General features: G+C 49.4%; 1 protein-coding gene across 1 annotated transcript in view; it reads right to left on the reverse strand.

Moving 5' to 3' along the window:
- Positions 1-15057: 15057 nt before the first annotated feature.
- The window catches only part of BSG (basigin (Ok blood group)), a 37239-nt gene continuing 36345 nt past the window's right edge, over positions 15058-15951 (reverse strand). Inside the window, exon 9 of the mRNA XM_081895757.1 lies at positions 15058-15910. The gene's annotated coding sequence lies outside the window, so the exon portion shown is untranslated. The remainder of the gene's footprint in view (positions 15911-15951) is intronic.

The following is a 15951-nucleotide window of genomic DNA, read 5'->3' on the forward strand; positions in this document are numbered from 1 at the left end:
TGGTGTTACGCTGATTTCCTTCCCCAGCCGATGAGCTGCCTCTCTCTCCCTGCTGGGCCCTTCTCCAGCATCGCTTGGGAGCCTTGCCTCCACTCCTGGTTCCGATGTCAGTTCCCTGACAATAATTTTATTTATACCCCGCCCCTCCCGGTTCAGAAAACCAGACTCAGGGCGGCTAACAACAAATTTAAAACACTTAATTGATGCAACAAAAAACAGCATAAAATACAGTATAAAACTTGAATAACAATAAATTCAAAAATCAATTTAGGGGGGGAAATCCATCCAATAAACATTAGACGATCACCAGGGCTAGCTGGCTAAATTAGTCCTGTTTGAGCCAGCAAGGAGACCAGGGTAGAATTAGCTGTGGGATCCCAGAGCGGGTAATCTTCATAAAAAGGGGAGAGGGAGGGAAGGAAGGGGAATAAAAGATCAGGCTAAGTTCAGATTGAAAGCCAGGCGGAATAGCTCTGTCTTACAGGCCCTGCGGAAGTGAATTTGTCCCCCTGACATTATGAGTCATTTGCCCAGGATGAGAAGGGTGTGGAGACAAGGAAGGAACTGGTAATAGTATTTTTTTGCGGGGGTGTGTGTGTGTGAGTTGTGAAGTCCAAATTCCCTCTCCATATCATCCATGTTTAGTTCCTGCTTTATTTTTTTATTTTACAACGTTTTTGCAAGCCATGGTTTCCCTGCTCTTTTCCAGGAAACGAGAGCTTGGATGTCAGTGCTGAAATGGGGAGTCTGTCTGCATTATGGGGGGGAAATGGGGCGATACAGTCTAGGGAGCTTTGATTTGGACTTTGTGGCTGCTTGTCAACGTAAAGGTAAAAGGTAAAGGGACCCCTGACCATTAGATCCAGCCGTGTCCGACTCTGGGGTTGCGGCGTTCATCTCGCTTTACTGGCCGAGGGAGCCGGTGTACAGCTTCCAGGTCCTGTGGCCAGCAGGACTAAGCCACTTCTGGCAAACCAGAGCAGCGCATGGAAACGCCGTTTACCTTCCCGCTGGAGCGGTACCTATTTATCTACTTGCACTCTGACGTGCTTTCAAACTGCTAGGTGGGCAGGAGCAGGGACCGAGCAACGGGAGCTCACCCCGTCATTGCGGGGATTCGAACCGCCGACCTTCTGATCGGCAAGTCCTAGGCTCTGTGGTTTAACCCACAGCGCCACCTGCGTCCCTTCGCTTGTCAGCATAGTCAATGCCAAATCGCAAAATAATAATAATAGGGACAACCCACCCCCCCCCAAAAAAAATAAAGTCCAAAACAAGGGTTCAGTGCAGTTGCATTCGTGGCTGGCAGGCTGGAGAAGGAATAATAAGATCAGGATGAGAAACAAGCTTTGAATCCCTTCCCCTCTCTCCCTGGGGCTATTTATAGGGACCTCATTTAGGGAGGGGAAATGACACCCCCCCTACCCTATATTTTAGACCCTATGTCTTCCTTTCCCACACCCTCTGATGCTTCACAGGTGAAAAAGCTAATTTGTAACCTCTGCAAAACAGCACAGGGCTGGGAGGGGAAAGGAGACAGTACCTCTGAGAATGTACAGAGTGCTTTCCTACAGAGATTGACCCCCCCTCCACCGCCTGGATTTGTGGGTGGGAGTTTACAGGTCAGATATCTCATGGGCGTATCCAGGGTTTATTTTAGCGGCAGGGGAGAAGTGAGTAATTTGCGACGCAATTGGTCAATTAAGTATTTTTATTTATTTATATGATTTTTTTGGGGGGGGAGCAGCCCCTGGCTACGCCCCTGGGTAATCTGTGTGCCGCAGGAATCTGCTGGCTTGACTGGGGGGATGAGGGGGAGTGTCGCCCAGTGGTGAGAGCAGAAAGTCCTTGGTTTGGTCCCTGGCACTTCCAGATTAAAATGATCAGTTGGGGAGACCTTCAGAGCTGCAAGTCCTAGGCTCTGTGGTTTAACCCACAGTGCCACCCGTGTCCCGAAAAGCAGGATAGGACAGAGAAAATAGGGGATGGCGAAGAGGGTTAAGTCTGAGGCGGCGGACAGGGTCAAGCTCTCCCTCTCCCTTGCAGCTTCTCTGCTTCAAACTGTCGCTATGAAATTAGAGCCGTACTGTAAATGTTGGCAGATAATACGCGCTTTCAGCTTGCCATCGTTGATTTTCAGAGATCTGGAAGGGGGAGAGTTGTGGGGGGGGGGAACCTAAAAGTCACCCTCAATATCATCTCCAAAAGGCAGCGTGGCTTTGGAAAATACGGGGAATCTGGAGCCCGTGGTTTTAGGCAAATAAGATTTTGCGAATCTATAGAATCAGCAAGACTTACAGCAGTGGGAAGAGGCCAAAAACTGAAAACTAGTTTTAGGAGATTTTATCTGCACTGTTGTGCACGGCCCCTTACGCAAGAAACCTGGATGGGTCTCTGCCCGCAAGGAGCTTGCAGTCTGAGGACAGTGGTCAAATGCTGTCCTGCAAGTCAGTTACAGTTGAGAATGAGGTTTCTCCCCCTTTTACTAAAGGGGTGTGAATATAAGGAACTTTCTTATAATGCAATAGGAGTGTGTGTGTGTGTGTGTGTTTGCCAAGCCCTCAGTCCCTTCGCAAATGTGGAAGGCCGCTTGAAACATCTGCGGATATTCCTTGCGAGTTATCCAGGTTTAGGATTGGATTTCTCCAAGGACTGGCCTTGGAACCTCACGGGGGGAGATCGCTTTCCGCTCTCCCCTCCCCGTGAATCTCAGTTTCTGACCCTTGAAATCTTCGCTTTCCCACATATACCTTTCCCGTCCCGTCCAAGGTCTCGGCGTCCGGCCTTTTAGACCATCTCCTCTGTGGAACCGCTTCTGAATCGCGAGGCGGTCCGGCTCGCCTAGCAAACCGGCCGCTCGTCTTCCACTTCCCGGCGAGCCGACGTCCTTTTTCGCGAGGGGAGAGTCTGCGCCTCTCCGCAACAGCGTCTCTCGCCCAAAAACCACGCGCCTTTTGATGTTGAATGTACAACTGGTTTTTAACTGATCATGGCTTTGCTGACCAAATGTCCGATTGGCGGAGGCAAGTGGGGTTTCTCTCGTTAATTTTGCTAATTCAGAAGTGGCTGCTTTCTGTCCCGTGGACAAAACAAAAACGTCTTACCTGTTCATCCGGACCCATCCTGTGTAATAAAACATGGCAGAACCAAAAAGTCCTCCTTTTCCGTCCACCGGCGTTGTTCTTCTGTCCTTCACTTCTTCCAAATTCACATTTATTGCAGTGTATATGATGGTGGGGAGACGGAAGCGGGGTCTTCCTCTGGTGGGGGGGGGGCGTGTGTCGAATTTCGGGACTGGGCCAATCCAGATTTGGAGGAAAATTGGCTGCCTATACGATTCGGATTTGCACCACTTTGCTTCTCCGGCGAAACAACAGGTTTTTTTTATCACCGTATTTTTCGCTCTATAAGATGCACCAGACCACAAGACGCACCTAGTTTTTGGAGGAGGGAAACAAGAAAAAAGAATATTCTGAATCTCAGAAGCCAGAACAGCAAGAGGGATCGCTGCGCAGTGAAAGCAGCAATTCCTCTTGCTGTTCTGGCTTCTGGGATAGCTGCACAGCCTGCACTCGCTCGATAAGACGCACACACATTTCCCCCTACTTTTTAGGAAGGGAAAAGTGCGTCTTATGGAGCAAAAAATACGGTATTTCTGGAATTTCAACGCCGCCTGTTCCCCCAAGGTGGGGGCTCATCGACGCTGAATTTTGTCCTCACAACGACCCTGTGAGGTGGGTCAGGGCTGAGATAGATGGTGACAGCGCCCCCCCCCAAAAACCCCAAATCCCTTTCACTGACTGAGTGGGGAATCGAACTCTGGTCTCCCAGGCGCTGGTCCAGCACACTAGCCATTATACCACATGGGCTCTCATTTCATGGGGAGATCTGGGTGGTATATAAAAGACCCCTGCCCGGCTGCTCTATGACCACTGAGAAGCTTACCCAGCTTCTGAGAAAAAGGGTATTGTTGTAAACAAAAATCTGCCGTTTTTCCTTTATGGGGTGTCCAAGAGCCCATATAGAGTCCTTACGTAGGTTCCCTATTGGTAGGAGAAAATAACAGAGGCCAGCCAGAGAATATTGAGAAGCAAAGCAGCTAGTAAGCCTGATCTTTATTGATCTGTTGCAACAGGGTCCTCACTCACCACACGCAGGAGGGAGGAGGAACCCAGAACAAAAGTGTGCCTACCCTTATATAGACATTTTAAATTCCCTCCCTGGAGTCCAAGACCACCCCCAGAAACATCATACATACATCACAGAAAGGGCGGTCTACAGCAGAAACCTGAGTGCTTTGTTTACCTCTTGTCTGCCAGGTTACCTGTTAATGCTCACTTGATGGCATTGCCTGGGGAGCCTGGCCAGTCTTTTGTAATGATAAATACTTCGTTCCTGAGCCAGGTCACAGGCTCACACCCTAGTCATATCTTAAATGTTCCCTTAAGACAGGATTTGTGAAGGAAAAGACAATGGGGAGGCTTTTCCATTTTCCTTTGACCTTGCATGGAAAACATTTGGTCGGTTTGGGAATCAAAAATGGTTCCAGGTCTGTCTTCCTGTGCTATGTACATGCTTGGTTGGTACACTTACGGACATTTAACATATATCTAAGACCTCAAAATTCCTGTCACGATATTCTCTCTACACCTTTTCCACCATGAGGCCTAGAAATTGGATGGCGATCTTTTAAACGACGGGGTTCTTAGGAATTCTGCGTCTGGTAAATACTTCCTGCTAGCATAAAGGGAGCTTGCAGGATCAGACCAGCGGCCCGTCTCACAGCCACCAACCAGATGCCTGTGAACCGCAAGATTTGAACACAAGACCGCTCTGCTCCTGCGGTTCTCAGCAGCTGGTTTTCGGAAGTGTTGCAAGAGCACAGCCATTCTGGCTAGTAGGCATGGATAGCCCTCTCCTCCTTGAATTTGCCCAATCCTTCTTTTAAAGCCGTCCCAGCAGTCGCTGCCTCCTGTGGCGGGTAGTTCCACAGTTTAAACTCTGCACCGTGTGAAGAATTCCTTTTATCTCCCAATCTTTGGCTCGCTTGGGCGCCCACGAATTCTAGCAGTACGAGAGAGGGAGGAAAAGCTCTTCCTTCATGCGGCCCTCGGAAAGGTAAGCCGCCTGGAATCTTAAGTCAAATTTACTTGAGTGTTCTGATTATTTCTTCTAGGGGGAAGAGAAGGTTAATAATAATAATAATAATAATAATAATAATAATAATAATAATAATAATTTATTTATATCCTGCCCATCTGGCTGGGCTTCCCCAGCCACTCTGGGTGGCTTCCAAAAAAATATTAAAATACTGTAATGCATCAAACATTAAAAGCTTCCCTAAACAGGGCTGCCTTCAGGTGTCTTCTAAAAGTCTGGTAGTTGTTCTCTTTGACATCTGGTAGGAGGGCGTTCCACAGGGCGGGCGCCACCACCGAGAAGGCCCTCTGCCTGGTTCCCTGTAACTTGGCTTCTCGCCGCGAGGGAACCACCAGAAGGCCCTTGGTGCTTGACCTCAGTGTCCGGGCTGAACGATGGGGGTGGAGACGCTCCTTCAGGGATACTGGACGGAGGCCGTTTAGGGCTTTAAAGGCCAGCACCAAGACTTTGAATTGTGCTCGGAAACGTACTGGGAGCCAGTGTAGGTCTTTCAGGACCGGTGTTATGTGGTGTCGGCAGCCGCTCCCAGTCCTCAGTCTAGCTGCCGCATTCTGGATTAGTTGTAGTTTCCGGGTCACCTTCAAAGGTAGCCCCACGTAGAGCACATTGCAGTAGTCCAAGCGGGAGATAACTAGAACATGCACCACTCTGGCGAGACAGTCTGCGGGCAGGGAGGGTCTCATCCTGCGTACCAGATGGAACTGGTAGACAGCTGCCCTGGACACAGAATTGACCTGCGCCTCCCTGGCTGCGCACCTGGTCCTTCAGGGGCACAGTGACCCCATTCAGGACCAGGGAGTCCCCCACACCTGCCCGCCTCCTGTTCCCCCAAAACAGTACTTCTGTCTTGTCAGGATTCAACCTCAATCTGTTAGCCGCCATCCCTCCTCCAACCGCCTCCAGACACTCACACAGGACCTTCACCGCCTTCACTGGTTCCGATTTGAAAGAGAGGATGATGATGATTTTTTTAAGGCAGCAGGAAAGTTATGGGATGGGAGAGAGAGGAAGACAGCAGCTCCTCAGTGTAGATCATTATCACAGGAACTGATTCTTAACAGATTTCCAGGCTAATTAATCACAGCATCTTTGGATAGCAGCCCCCCCGCCAAATTCCCCTTCTTTCCCTCCTCTGTTTGCAAGCTGCTCTGTCGGGAGAGCATCACTCTCTGATCTGGAGGAATTAATTAACTTTCCATTCATTTTGTTGTAAACTAAAACTGCTCCCTTTCCCTTATGGGCTACACAAGAGCCCTTATAGCATGGGTAGGCAAACTAAGGCCCAGGGGCCGGATCCGGCCCAATTGCCTTCTCAATCCAGCCAGGAATCAGCGTGTTTTACAAGAGTAGAATGTGTCCTTTGATTTAAAATGCATCTCTGGGTTATTTGTGGGGCATAAAAATTCGCTAATTTTTTCTTCTTCAAAATATAATCCGTCCCCCCACAAGGTCTGAGGGACAGTGGACTGGCCCCCTGCTGAAAAAGTGTGCTGACTCCTGCCTTAAAGGTAAAGGTAAAGGGACCCCTGACCATTAGGTCCAGTCGTGGCCGACTCTGGGGTTGCGGCGCTCATCTCACTTTATGGCCGAGGGAGCCGGCGTACAGTCATGTGGCCAGCAGGACTAAGCCGCTTCTGGCGAACCAGAGCAGTGCATGGAAACGCCGTTTACCTTCCCTGCTAGGTTGGCAGGAGCAGGGACCGAGCAACGGGAGCTCGTGGGGATTTGAAATTTGAACCACCGACCTTCTGATTGGCAAGTCCTAGGTTCTGTGGTTTAACCCACAGCGCCACCCGCGTCCCCACGTACTTGATTGGATTTCCTGGCGAACCTGGCCAGTCTTTTGTAATGATAAATACTTAGTTCCTGGGCCAGGTCACAGGCTCACACCCTATTCATATCTTAAATGTGCCCTTAAGACAGGATTTGTGAAGGAAAAGACAATGGGGAGGTTTCTCACTTTGACCTTGCAGAGAAAACAATTGCTCAGTTTGGGAATCAAAATGGTTCCAGGTCGGGCTTCCTGTGCTGATCTATGTACGTGCTTGGTTGGTACACTTATGAACATTACCATATATCTAAGACCTCAAAATTCCTATCACAATTCTGAGAGATGAGCCCGGGAGCTAAGATTTGATTTTCTGTTTGGCGCCCCCCCCCCAAGGAAGCTGGAATTGAGAGCTTGCCTGTTGGTGGTGATGGGGGAGCAAAGAAGGGAAAAAAAATAGGTGGAGGATGATATTGCCTATAAATAGACGAGGCCTGTTGTTTCTTTGGGGATCGTTAGAAGTCGTGGTTGGGCAGAAGCTCGCTAATTGCTGCTAACGAGCTGAGTCTCCTCCCTGCCTGGGGTCTGACACACAGGCAGGCAGCCATTAAATTAAATAAACTGGGTTTCTTTGCTTTTTTACAGGGCCAAGGGGGGAGGACGCAGGGCTGTCAAGAAGCACTTTCTCTGGTTAATTGAGAAAAACAGATGCTATTTTAATTATCAGTCGGGTTTTGACAGAGGCAGAGCTGGAAGATGGCAGGGGACGCCGAAGCTAGCGTCCCTTGCACGGCTTGGCAGCAGCTTTATTGAGGACAGTTCTCTGTTTCAGAGTTTGAGAAGCGTTTTTGGGGCACGAGGGCCACATTTCTTTCTGGGCAACTTTCCAGGAGCCGCATTCTAGAAGTGGGCGGAGCCAGAGGCAAAAGTGGGAGGGGCAATGTACACAAATTTCCCGTATGTACGCTAGGCGGGTTTCTACGCACAGCCCTCTTTTATCTCTGGAAGAAATCGTGATCGGAGTTCAAGGGCACGTTTCCCGTCAGGTGAAAGTGCTCAAGAGGAGGGTGCAAGGCCATCAGAAGGTCGGCGGTTCGAATCCCCGCAAATCGGCGTGAGCTCCCATTGTTCAGTCCCTGCTCCTGCCCACCTAGCAGTTCAAAAGCACGTCAAAGTGCAAGTAGATAAATAGGTACTGCTCCGGTGGGAAGGTAAATGGCGTTTCCGTGCGCTGCTCTGGTTCGCCAGAAGCGGCTTAATAATGACCGGGAAGCTGTATGCTGGATCACTCGGCCAATAAAGCGAGATGAGCGCCGCAACCCCAGAGTCGGCCACTACTATACCTAATGGTCAGGGGTCCCTTTACCTTTAGATCAAAACCACCCCCGGAAACATCATATATACATCACAGAAGGGGTGTAACCTAAGACCACCCCTCAGATACATCACAAAAAAGGCGGTCTAAACAGAAAATTGAATGTTTTTCTCCTGTCGTCGTTTATTTCCTGTCTGGCAGGTTACTTGATTGGGGATCCTGGCCAGTCTTTTGTAATGATAAATACTTAGTTCCTGGGCCAGGTCACAGGCTCACACCCTATTCATATCTTAAATGTGCCCTTAAGACAGGATTTGTGAGGAAAGAGACAATGGGGAGGTTTCCCGCTTTGGCCTTGCAGAGAAAACATTTGCTCAGTTTGGGAGTCAAAATGGTTCCAGGTCGGTCTTCCTGTGCTGATCTATGTCTGTGCTTGGTTGGTACACTTATGAACATTGGCATATATCTAAGACCTCAGAATTCCTATCACAATGCGCAGCCTGCGCATAGGCGCCCACTCACCCCAGGAATGAGTCAACAGCTGCTCATGTAGGCTCTGAGTCATGGCTGAGTGATGTCTCTGGCATCTGAGAGGGAGCATCAAAGGCAAGCAGCTGGCAAGGCCTCTAGGCCCTCAGCTTCGGGGGTCTCCTCTGGCCGGCTCGATGGCGCACCCCTTCCCGTTTGCTCGGCTGCTCCCAGGACCTGGCCCAGATCAGGGTTCAAATCCAGCCTCGCCCATCCCCTCCAGTTGGCCATGAAGCTCTCTTGGCTGACTTCTCTCTTCCCAACCAACCTCAGAGGGTTGTTTTGGGAATTACCGTATTTTTCACTTTAATAGACGCACCAGACCACAAGATGCACCTAGTTTTTGGAGGAGGAACACAAGAAAAAAAATATTCTGAATCTCAAAAGCCAGAACAGCAAGAGGGATCGCTGCGCAGTGAAAGCAACAATCCCTCTTGCTGTTCTGGCTTCTGGGATAGCTGCGCAGCCTGCATTCGCTCCATAAGACGCACACACATTTCCCCTTACTTTTTAGGAGGGGAAAAGTGAGTCTTATAGAGCAAAAAATATGGTATATTTTTGGGGGGACGTGCGCCATGCGCCTGCCGCCTTGCGCTCCCGTTGAGAAAAAGAGGCGATGAAACAAAACCCTCGGATCAAACAAAGCAACTGGCAAAGGGAGTTTTCACAGTGAAAAATTGTAAAATGCGAGGGTGGGGACGCTCAAGCCAAATGTGGCCCTCTAATTCTCCCTACCTGGCCCTCAGAATCCTCCCCGTGGCTGCTCTCCCTCCTTGAGTGATTTACCATATTTTTCGCTCTATAAGACGTACCAGACCACAAGACGCGCCTAGTTTTTGGAGGAGGAACACAAGAAAAAAAATATTCTGAATCTCAGAAGCCAGAACAGCAAGAGGGATCGCTGCACAGTGAAAGCAGCAATCCCTCTTGCTGTTCTGGCTTCTGGGATAGCTGCGCAGCCTGCATTCGCTCCATAAGACGCACACACATTTCCCCTTACTTTTTAGGAGGCTTATAGAGCAAAAAATACGGTATTTTTTTACTTTTACTAGTTCTCTTAATGCTTCTTGTTTCTCTGATGGGGGGGAGAATGTAAAACTGTTTCCCTGCCCACCTCCGGCATGCGGCTCCCAGAAGGTTGCGCCGAAGAGAATGTGGCCCTGCAGCCGAAAATGGTTCCCTCCTCCACCACTGTGCTTCCTTTTATGAAGACCCAATAAAACAGTAAGTTTAAAAAAAACACACACACACACATGCATGAAGGAAAGGTCTGCAAGGGGTTAAAATGCGAGTTAGTAAAAGGCTGAGACAGGGAAAGGGCTCCCTCGTGTGGCGTCTCTTGGTATAACTAGTTACTTTATTTTGACAAAATCTGCACGTTGCTTGATAAATAACACCACCTCTTATTTTCTGCGCCCCTTCAACCAGGTTAAGCAAGGGCACATCACAGCCAGACTTGATGGGTATTAGGGGGTGTGCCCTGAGGGGTTTCGGGGGCCTCGCAGAGAGGACTGGAGGGCCACTTTGTGAGCTGCAAGCAGGAGGATTCCCCATTCCAGGGCTAGACTATTTGGGCTGTTTTCAGAAAATGGAAACATGAAAATGAAAAATGGAAAGGGTGGCGCTGTGGGTTAAACCACAGAGCCTAGGACTTGCTGATCAGAAGGTCGGTGGTTCGAATCCCCGCAACGGGGTGAGCTCCCGTTGCTCGGTCCCTGCTCCTGCCAACCTAGCAGTTCGAAAGCACGTCAAAGTGCAAGTAGATAAATAGGTACCGCTCCGGCGGGAAGGTAAACGGCGTTTTCGTGCGCTGCTCTGGTTCGCCAGAAGCGGCTTAGTCCTGCTGGCCACATGACCCGGAAGCTGTATGCTGGCTCCCTTGGCCAGTAAAGCGAGATGAGCGCCGCAACCCCAGAGTCGGCCACGACTAGACCTAATGGTCAGGGGTCCCTTTACCTTTTACAGAAAACGGACCAAGAGGTCCAGAGCTGTATAAAACTTAAACCCCACCATGTTGATGGCTGCTGTTTCTTTGGCTGCCAGCCACCAGATAGGTTCTTGATGAACTGAGGCACAGTGTTTTTCTCCTGGTTATTTTTTAAAATGGCCATCAACTCTCAATAGGCTGTTTGAACAAGGATTTGTGTAAAAGAGAAGTTATTAGTTGCTCTCAGAATAGAACCAGCAACCTTGGGGACCAGGTGTGCAGCATGGGCATCATTTTGGACTCACAGCTGTCCATGGAGGTGCAGGTCTATTCTGTGTCCAGGGCAGCTCCATCTGGTACGCAGGATGAGACCCTCCCTGCCCGCAGACTGTCTCTCCAGAGTGGTGCATTCTCTGGTTATCTCTCGCTTGGACTACTGCAATGTGCTCTCCGTGGGGCTGCCTTTGAAGGTGACCCGGAAACCGCAACTAATCCAGAATGCAGCAGCGAGACTGGTGACTGGGAGCGGCCGCCGAGACCACATAACACCGGTCTTGAAAGACCTACATTGGCTCCCAGTACGTTTCCGAGCACAATTCAAAGTGTTGGTGCTGACCTTGAAATCCCTAAACGGCCTCAGTCCAGAATACCTGAAGGAGCATCTCCACCCCCATCATTCTACCTGGACACTGAGGTCCAGCTCTGAGGGCCTTCTGGTGGTTCCCTCCCTGTGAGAAGCCAAGTTACAGGGAACCAGGCAGAGGGCTTTCTCGGTGGTGGCGCCCGCCCTGTGGAACGCCCTCCCACCAGATGTCAAAGAGAAAAAGAACTACCAAACTTTTAGAAGAAATCTAAAGGCAGCCCTATTTAGGAAAGCTTTTAATGTTTAATAGGTTATTGTATTTTAGTGTTCTGTTGGAAACCGCCCAGAGTGGCTGGGCGGCCAGATGCGCGGGGTATAAATAATAAATTATTATTATTATATTATTCTGCACAGCTTGGGCATGGCCCCAGATGCAGAGAACAAGTCAATGAAAGCAGGAACACACACCATTGTCTGCAAGAGGGTGTTTTGTGTGGTGGCGTTTTGGGAAAGAGCATGCTAAAATGAATACGGATGGATCCCAGCTCTCATGCCAACATTTGCAAATTGTCTCTTTTTTAAAGCTACCCTCCTCTTTTAATAGGGCAGCCACTGTTTCTCACTTTTGAATCTCCCCAAGTGTATTGGCAGGATACAGCTTGTTCATACTGGAGCAACCGAGACACACTGTTGTTTTACAAACCCAAACAGGGCAGCAAATGTGTATTGTCACAAGCTTATATTTTAAAACCTACCAGTTGGAAAGTACGCCAGTGCAAGTAGATCAGGGGTAGGCAACCTTAGGCCCAGGGGCTGGATCCGACCCAATCGCCTTCTAAATCTGGGCCGTGGGCGGTACAGGAATCTGTGTTTTTACATGAGTAGAATGTGTCCTTTTATTTAAAATGCACCCCTGGGTTATTTGTGGGGCCTGCCTGGTGTTTTTACATGAGTAGAATGTCTGCTTTTATTTAAAATGCATCTCTGGGTTATTTGTGGGGCATAGGAATTCGTTCATTTTTTTTCTTTCAAAATAGTCTGGCCCCCCACAAGGTCTGTGGGATGGTGGGCTGGCCCATGGCTGAAAGATTGTTGACCCCTGGAGTAGACAAATAGGTACCACTGCAGCGGGGAGCTAAATTGCGTTTCTGTGCGCTCTGGTTTCTGTCACAGTGTCCCGTTGCACCAGAAGCGGTTTAGTCCTGCTGGCCACAGGACCCAGAAAGCTGTCTGTGGACAAACGCCAGCTCCCTCGGCCTGAAAGCGAGATGAGCGCCACAACCCCATAGTCGCCTTGGACTGGACTTAACCGTCCAGGGGTCCTTTACCTTTACAGTGGTACCTCTGGTTAAGAACTTAATTCGTTCTGGAGGTCCGTTCTTAACCTGAAACTGTTCTTAACCTGAAGCACCTATTTAGCCAGTGGGGTCTCCTGCTGCTGCTGTGCAATTTCTGTTCTCATCCTGAAGCAAAGTTCTTAACCTGAGGTACTAATTCTGGGTTAGCGGAGTCTGTAACCTGAAGCGTCTGTAACCCAAGGGGTCCTTTACCTTTATATTTAAAACAAAAGTGGTAATGGGGAAACTGAAAGCACGCTATGCCTGTCTTAGGATTCCAAATCCTATGTGTGTGTTTTTAAAGGAAGCAAAGTTTCTAGTTTTCATTTCTGCTTAGTGTAAGGAGCAGGGAAATCTGTGTTATGCAAGACTTCTAGTTTGGAGTCTTGTATTTGCTTCCTCCCTAGCAGGAAGGAGCAAGTTACGCAGATCTACTTAAGAATTTTCTCCTTCAGATGCCTCCTTTTCTCACAGATGAAATTAGGCTAAGGTCTCAGGCTCCCTTCCCTCCAACCTCAGTGACTGCACCTTAAGAAAGGGAAATCTCAGGTTTGCCCTGCCCCTTACTAGGATGTTTCTGTGCACTGGAAGAAAGGGAGAGGTTACTGCCAATGCACATTTGCATGTGTCTATGTGCAGAAGGGAATGCACTCCTGCACAGGATATATTCACCCCACAGCCTGCCTTCACATATGGGCGGGAGCTGTCCAGATTTTAAATTAACAGGTGGCTTCAAAGCTTTCTACAAAAGCCATGGTTTTATATACACAGAGAGCATGCGGAGTTCATCGGGGACAGAGCTGGACGTTGTCCTATCTGGGGAACGACGAGAGCTCGTAAACATGCAGCTTGCATCATGCGTCTCGGGAGGGACGATGGGAACGGGAGATAAGGTTATTGTCAAAATCTTGTGCCAGAGGGAAGGCTTTAAAAGGTCATGCGGCCGATGGGTCTTTGCTCTGCTCCTGCAGGGAGTCCCAACTCTCTCTTGCTGTGCATTTTAAACGCAAACACCACCTCTGGTTTTGTGAGCACTAGAGATGTTCCTGATTATTGTTCTGAAGCTTCCTTTTCTCCCCCCAAAAAACCCAGGACTAAAATCCTTTGCAAGGCCCACTTGCGGTCTGCCTCTGTGGAACGGCAGCCAAATATCTATTTCTCAGCCCTCGAGATCTCCACCTGTTTTGTCTGCTGAGTTTGTGAGATAGTAAAGAGTTCCTCTTGTGACTGGCTACCTTCCTCTCCTGTACTTTCCTCTCGCACCCTGCTCCTCTTCTGTGGGATTTTCCTTCTGAACGATTTAAGCCTCACGTCTGATTCCAGGGTTCTAGTTCTCATTTTAAAAGCTCAGTCTTCCTCAAGCTCCTTTAGCGTCAGTCTCCCCGGCTGCTACCCCAAGGCGTGCTGATTTTTCATAGGTGCAGCGGACGCTAGGGTTGCGAACGTGATCCGTGCAGGGTGCAGGTTCGCAACCCGCATCTGTGCATGCGTGGGTTGCCATTCGGCGCTTCTGCGCATGCACGGCCACTGAAACCCGGAAGTAACCTGTTCCGGTACTCCCGGGTTTTGGCGGTCCACAAACTGAAAAAACGCAACCTGGAGGATCTGTAACCCGAGGTATAACCGTATTTTCCTCTGCCCTAGCTAGGAACCTTCTGCTCCTCTCTACACTGTTGTCCCCCTCCCTTTTCTCTCTCCCCCCATGCTCATTATCCACTCAGGATAAACCCTCACCTGGTGTGTCCTTTGGCGACAAATTCCATTCTAAGGTCAGGGAGGCAAGGTCCACACTGCTTTTACCCCTTTCATCTGCCTTGCATTCAGGCACAGTTCCTGGGATTCCCACCCACCCACAAAGGTTGGGAGAGAGACACCCCCCCCCCAAAATCAGAACAGGCAACGGAGCTAGACAGGCCAATGGGCTGCCTCAGCCTAGGGTAAAGTTACCAGGTTTTTTTTTCCAGTGAATCCGGGGACACTTTTCAACTTCAGTGGATTTTGTACGGGGACGCCTGGTAACCTTATTGGCAGCTTCCAATTTAAATCAGCTCCTTTCCCTCAAAGGGGGTGAAGAGACCAAAAGGGGTGGGGGCGGGAAAAGTAAATCTGCTTTATTTGGAGGAAAATCAGCTTGTGTTTAAAAGAGGTGAGCTGTTTCCAGCAAGTGGAAGAGGATGGGGTGACAGGACAGTGTGACTCTCTTCTCAGACGCTGCAGGGTTGCAGACTTAGGTCGTGGCTGGGTGGGGCTGCAGACCTTGCAAATAGCCCTCTTAGCCCCCCCAAATAACAGTTTAAGAGGACAGAAAGGGAGAAACTTCCAAGCAGTGACCTGCCCTCAGCTCCCACCCCAAGCTTTGACACAGAACACGAGAGATTGGTTCACCCCCATGAACTCCCCCCCCTTTTATAAAAAAAGAAGCAGTCATGGCACACAGTATTTGTTTCTGGTTTTTTTTAGTTTTTTGTAGTGTTGAAACGGGTCACTGCAGAGAAAGCTACAAGGGCCCAAAAAAGGGGGCCAAAAGAAAAAGGATGTGGTGTTTAGAGAAGCCACGGTGCTGGAAAAAGGGAGGGTCGTTGTGGCAGTGGTACCCATTGCTGGTGGCCGTGTGGGGCAAGGTAGGGAAGCTATAGGAGACCACGCGTGGTTTCAGCAGTTGCACGTTTCTTGGGAGGCTTCCCTATGGGTCTTAGAAAAGGCAGTGGGGCTCAAGCTGGCTGTTTTCTAACAGAAGCCGCTGCGGTGGAAAAGGAGACAAAACCTTTTTGCCTTTTTGCATTCTCCGGCCCAACCAGCAGCTGGTCGTCTGGTGTCCTCCCCAAAGCTGAGGGTCATTTTAGGAAGGGGGAGAGAGGTGCCCTGCTCTACTGTATCGTGAAGCGTGGCTTTGATCGGCTTCCCGTGCGGTTTGCTGCCAGGGAAATAAGTCTCCAACTTGGGGCTGCGGGGAAGGCAGAGACAGATCTCTTAGCTCACCCTTCAAATTCCCCTTCCCAAAAAAACGCCTCCTGTCCTGTCCCCCGCAATGCCCGAGGCTCAAATTGTGAGGACTACATTAAAGAAATAAAAATTAAAAAGGGATGTGCTAATGTATAGGTTAAAAAAAAAAAGACTGGGTTTTTCCCCTTAAAAAAAAAAGAAGAGGAAGATTTTACTCTACGATTTTGTTTCTCTTAAAACGTGTAGTGAATTGATCTCTGCGAGGGGGCGCTATGATATTCTTGGTGCTATGGCATGGGACGATTGGAAGGAGATACACCCTAAGCACTCAGCTCAGCTGACATGTCACCTGAAAGAGAAAGAGAGAAAGAAGACGTAGAATTAGGGTAA

Source organism: Podarcis melisellensis (assembly GCF_964234715.1).
Source record: "Podarcis melisellensis genome assembly, chromosome: 18".
NCBI classification, from domain to species: domain Eukaryota; kingdom Metazoa; phylum Chordata; class Lepidosauria; order Squamata; family Lacertidae; genus Podarcis; species Podarcis melisellensis.